Source organism: Pinus tabuliformis, chromosome 5_1 (genome assembly GCF_031772625.1).
Source record: "Pinus tabuliformis cultivar Carrire ecotype Pingquan chromosome 5_1, CPIR1, whole genome shotgun sequence".
Lineage (NCBI taxonomy): Eukaryota > Viridiplantae > Streptophyta > Pinopsida > Pinales > Pinaceae > Pinus > Pinus tabuliformis.
The window spans coordinates 208,650,443-208,656,530 of NC_142305.1; positions in this window are offsets into that span (position 1 = coordinate 208,650,443).

The following is a 6,088-nucleotide window of genomic DNA, read 5'->3' on the forward strand; positions in this document are numbered from 1 at the left end:
GAAATAAGATAAACAAGAGGCCAACCGTGCGGTTGTTGCTCCAAATGCACCTCCTGTAGAGAAACCTTCTAATCCTCCATGGAAGGTAAAATTCCCTTGCAGGCTGTGTAAGGGTGACCATCTCCTTCGAAACTATCCTGGAATTCCCAGAGTCTTAGAGGTATGGTCTGAAGACCCGAATCGACCATCCCCGTCGACCTTTCAATATCATGTTGATGCTACACCTTCAGCTAATGATGGTAAGAAGAATGGAAAGATTAGATTCCCCTGTATGTTATATGAAGGGAAGCATCTTCTTCACCTTTTTCCTCTTAAGGATAAAGCTTCCAAAATTTTGGAAAACCTTACAACTCCTTAACCCCAACTTCATGTTGGTTATCAGAGGCTTTCTTCTAACCCTCTCCTAGTTGGTAAAGAGATTAACTTGGATTCATCTCTTTCCCATCCTTCTCTTCTTGAGCATGACTCTCTTTAGTTTGTTCCTGACCAACCATTGGTCGAAAAGAGTGTCGACTTGGCTCAGCCTTCAGTTGTTCACTCTATTCACGAAGAGAGTGGTGATCATATTGCTCATGTTCTTCTCGTCTCCTCAAATTCTCATGAATTGAAGAGTGACCCTCCTGTCCCGGTTGTTTAGGGCAGTCCTTCTCCTATACAGAGCATGGGGGAAATCATATGATACCCCCACCAAGTAGTTATGTCATTTCTTTTGATTGGAGTAAATTGACTTCTTTTCGCCTTCCATCTAATGTGCCTTTCCAGATCATAGGACAAGCCTATAATATGGTAGTACATGGAACTATATTAGATCAAGGTGCATCTATTAGCATCATGTCTTCTACTACATGGAAAGCCTTGGGTTCCCCAGAGCTTGTGCCTGTCACCTAGAATATGTTGGCTTCAACGGAGGGACCAGTCAACCCTTAGGGACCATTCTGAAGTTCCCTATTACTTTTGGAGGAAAGACCGTCTATATAGATGTGATGGTAGTCCAAGGTCCCTTAGATTTCAATCTTCTCCTTGGACGCAGCTATGTTTATGTCATGGGAGCTCTTGTTTCTTCAATTTTCTATGTGGTTTGTTTTTGGCAAAAAGGGAGAATTGTGACTATTGATCAACTGTCATTCATTAGTCACCAGGCGCCTCATTTGCAACCATCGTACTTTATTGGCTCTTGTTTGCAAGCAGTACCTTCCCCGCCACAGGTCAATTATGTGGTTACCCATTTCATCTCTACATCTACTGATGATCACACAGATGGTATTGTACATCATATATTGGGGGCATTGGAACCTGATCTATCTTTGGTACAAAATGACATGTATTCCTCCCAAAGCGTGGTTCTAGTGAATATCTCTTAGGATCCATGTTCTCTTATGGGTCATGAATAGACGTCACAAGGATAATTGTTTTTCTGTGTCAACCTTGTTTAAAAATGAAACAACATTCGGGGATAGTTTTTCCTATGTCAACCTTGCTAAAAAATGAAAGAAAACATGATGATAATTCCTGATCTTGTGTCAACCTCGTTAAAAAATGAAACAAGGAATAATGAGGATGGTTCCTTGTCTTGTGACAACCTCATTAAAAAATGGATCAAGGAATTCGAGGATAGTTCTTTTACTATGTCAACATCATTAAGAAATGAAGCACCTCCCTTTTCCAAATCGAGTCCTTGATTAAGATCTCGTAAAATCCCAGTCGAGTATTTCCTGGATCTCGAAAGTGAACCTTCATTCCATTCACCTAGTTGAAAGAAATGAAGCTTGGGGGGCCCGTACCTCGAACTAAGTCATTATGTCAGGGGCATGCAAACTTATCTCAAGCATAGTTTTTCATTTCAAGCTTGTGTAAACATGAAACTAAATCCAAGCAAAGTTCTCCATGGTTCAAGCTTGTGTAAAAATGAACCCATGGCTGATTTACATCTCGTGATTGCCATTTTAATAAGCTAATTTCTACTAGATGAGCCTTGGTTGTTTTTTTCCATCGTCACCATCTCTTTGGCCAATCATATGCTTTCACTTGGTTGTTATTCCTTTCCTGAGGAACCACAATAATGAGCGATTTTATTAGCCAGCCTCTTGACCATTACATGTTTTGAGCAGTTCCTCCATTACCGGAACTAGTTGCTAGTCTTTATACCACTCGTTCCTCCGGGACCAGTCACCTTTAAACTCTTTTCTGACTCGTAAAAGATGAAAAGATTGCAGAGTATTTTTTCCCTTTTTTGAATTGTTAAAGAGAATAAAAACGGGGTGTCTACTTTCATCTCTTTTCTCACTCTTAAAACACGAAAATATTGTTGATATATTGTCATTTAGAACTTGTTAAAGCCTTCAAAACATTGTTTACCCAGTATACGTTTACCCCTTTTTCGAGTAGGGATGAACTATTTAATAAAAAGGTACTCCTTGATTGAAATGGTCAAGCAGTTCTCTCAAGTATCATTTTCTACCTTTTCAGGCTCGGTAGACACAAATGTACGAAAAGGGACCATGTGGAGTTTTATTTTCCGTGTCTTTTTCAAACTCTCTAAACATGAAAAAGCTACCTAGTTACACCTTTGTCGGACTCGTTAAAACATTCAACAACATTGGATTCGTCACCATGACGGACATTAACTTCTCCTTCCTAGGGCTCATTAAACTTACTAGGTCAGATTCGTCCGAAGGATGAACTTATAGTGCAAGCACATGCTATCCCCTTCAAGCTTGTGATAAAAAATAATTGGGGTACCTTCCAGAAATGTTGGGGGAAACTTGGAAATTCTATCAGTCGTGTCGCAAGCTTACTCTTGAACATGACACTTTTTGCTTCATGTTGGGTTGGGATATCCTCCTTTTCATCATTGACCTTTCTAGGTTGGGCTGTTCATTTTTGCCTATCATTTTATCTCCACCACGTCATCATGACCACCGATCCTATGGATCCAAAAGCTACCAAACTCTGGATTTGTGTCGCTGATATGTTCAAGAGTTAGTCCCTCTGCAGTTACACTTACTCATGATTCTCTATATCATCTGAAATCATTTGCTTCCCTTTGTCTCGTGTCAATGATGTGGGATACATCATGACCCTACTTCGACATGATCTCTTCCTGTCGACTTCAGCTTATTATCAAGGAAGCTGGCCGCGAGATTCCCTTCGAGTACCTTAGAGCTTTAATGCCCTAATGGAAAGTTCTTCTCACTCGATGACAAGTTCACATCATTGGCTTTTGATCGGGTGATTTCACGAGTGTTCAACTTCAGTTCCTTTATTCACATTCTGTGAATTGTGTTGCTGGTACCTTGAGATCCATTGTCATTATTGGTGGTTTCTCTCGCACTTGTTAACAGTTCACATCATTGACTGGTAATAAAGTGACTTTCTAGCATGTTCGACTTCAACACATTCATTCACATGTTAGTATTTGTACTTTGATCGGGTTGTTTGAAGCGCAAGACCCTAGGCTTAGATTACACCAGTCCAGATTGTGAGGTGGTGTGACATGATCATGTTGATATACATGTCTCTTTCAGATGGATGACTGCAACCATGCCATGAGTTATTATATGTGATCCTTCTCATTATTGGATGGTTGCGACCATAGTACCTTAGTTTTTTTATGATATTCTCTATTGGATGGCTATGCCCATGCCTTGGATCCATTTATATGATCATTCTCTGGATGGTTGTGTCCATACCATGATTCATGTATCATTTATTAGAGTTTTCAGTGACGTATATGTATCTATGCTTACTTGCAAGTTTTCTGACTACGGGCTCCAGTTCCCCAAATCCACTTGTAAATTTTCACCCCTCACTCTAGTTTGGCCTTCATGCTTTAGGGGGCATCTGTTACAAAACATTTTCTCATTGTCCTTGTACTCCCCATCCATGATCCTGGAGGACCTCTATAGTGAACCCTACATGCTTTCCCATCATGAATAAACTCCTAGTATGTCCCTCTTCATGAGCAGAATAATTCCCCTTTACATCATTTCCCAAGAATCTTCCTTTTACCCCAGTTTACAAGATCGGCGCTACTAACCACTTTCTTCATCGCGTCGATGTGCAGAGAATAAAACTAGCACTAGAGTCGTACGGAGCAACTTAGCCTTCTTCCAATCACGCCGATCCTCTTTTGGCAAGTTTTTTAAATATGGAGTCGAAGCTTCCAGCTCTAAAAGCTTCGTAATGGAAGTCTGGTAGATGGTTGGGTTGGATGGAGCCGAAGAAGTCAGTTTGGGCCCCTTTCCCCTATTAGGATGGAACAAAATCAAGGGATAATACCTTCTCCCATGATGAGAGGAACCATCTCTCATCCATCCAAGCCATATAAACCTCTCTTTTCCCAAGCTAAATTAGTTTTGGAGTGAGTTTGAATGATTAGCAAGACATCTATAGCTTGTAGCTTTCTAGTGTATGTTTGAGGGAGAATAGTGTGTTTTGGTTTGGCTTGAGACTAAAAGGAAGAGGCCTTGAAATTTCCATTATTGGGGCTATCCATGAGATGCTGGCAGAAATGTGGGAACCTGGATACGTCGTAGGAGACCAACAATTTCAAGGCATTGGTTGTAATCTCTTTCTGATTTATACGAATATAGCTATTGATTGATTTCCTACATGAAGTGTTATTTTACATCTTTATGGCTTAATGTTCCTTGACCTATTAAGTAGTATGAATACAATATTGTATGCTATCACGTTTGTTATTGTTGTTCATTTGCTTGTTTCAGGTATTTGAAGAAAGGAAACGAAAGACAGCTGGAGTAAGGAAGAAGGATCATCACCAAGAGGAATAGCGTTCTAAGAGGTAGGCCCTATTATTTGATTCTAGCTTAAGGAGATCTTCCATAGATTGTTTGTTTGTGGCTAGACCCACTCTTTTGGGCTAGGGGAATTGTTTGTGTCCGCACTAAGAATTTACCTGCACCACAATTAGGGAAAAATAAAATCAAGTTATATTGAATGATCAGGCTCAGAAATTAAGCAGACTCCAAAAGAAAATATGGAAAACCATCCCAATAAAATTTCAAAAATTAAATTTGAGAGACATAGGATATACAAGTAAAGAAGTTGAAGATCTCTAAAATGTATAGGTGTACACCTACCCTCACTATGATTATGATCCTAGAGGTATAATCGATGACCACTACAAAGTTTCCAACTATATAAAAAAAATTATACATCAATACCCTTCTTTGATTATGATTTTGTTAATGTTGATGATTTTGATCAAGAAATTGCTAGGGGAAAATCTATGGATAATGAGGAAAGGGTCGGGATTCAAGTATATAGAGAAAATACTGATGAGGCATTCCTCAAACAGAAAACTATTTAGTCTTCTATTTGTTTAGAAGATATTAAATCTCTTGCATACATAAAATATAAATTTATTGAACTCCCTTTAGAACTAACCTCTACATCTTAGGAAATTCAACAAATTCAAATTGAAATTTTGTCTAATGTTTCTATTATAGTTAAGGAGTCAACCAATTTGGATGCTAGCAAAGTTGATAGTGCCAAAGAAAAGGAGAAAGACAGCTAGATGGTCTAAGAGAGCTTGACATTTGTAGAAGTTAAAGAACAGAAATGGTACAAGACAGAAAAAACTAAATAGATAGTGAAACAAGGTTCTCCTGCTAGAGATACTATTATTCTTGACTCCCCTGAAGAAACTAGTCAAAAATATTCACATATGGAAAAATATTCAGAACAAATTGAGAAAATGGATGTTGATAAAAATAAGCATGAGAAATTAACTTCTCAATCAGAATTTCCATATAGTGCTCACAAAGAAAAAGAGTCAAAGAAATATCAAACAAAAGTTACTGAACTTTTAATTCTTGAAACACCTCCTAAAGCTTACTTGACTCCTATTTCTACAAATATTCCTCTAAGTGCATCTCTTTCCAAGCCTTTCACCGAAGTCGAACTAGTATCTGAAGCAATTTCCTCTTTAAATGAATATTATTTTAATTTACAAACTAAATTTGTTGTAAGAAATTAGACAACTTTGAATCAATTTCTAAATTTAGTTGGGAAGCATCAGATGATGTGAAAGATAGATTCGAAGAATCATCACATGCTCTAGGAAATT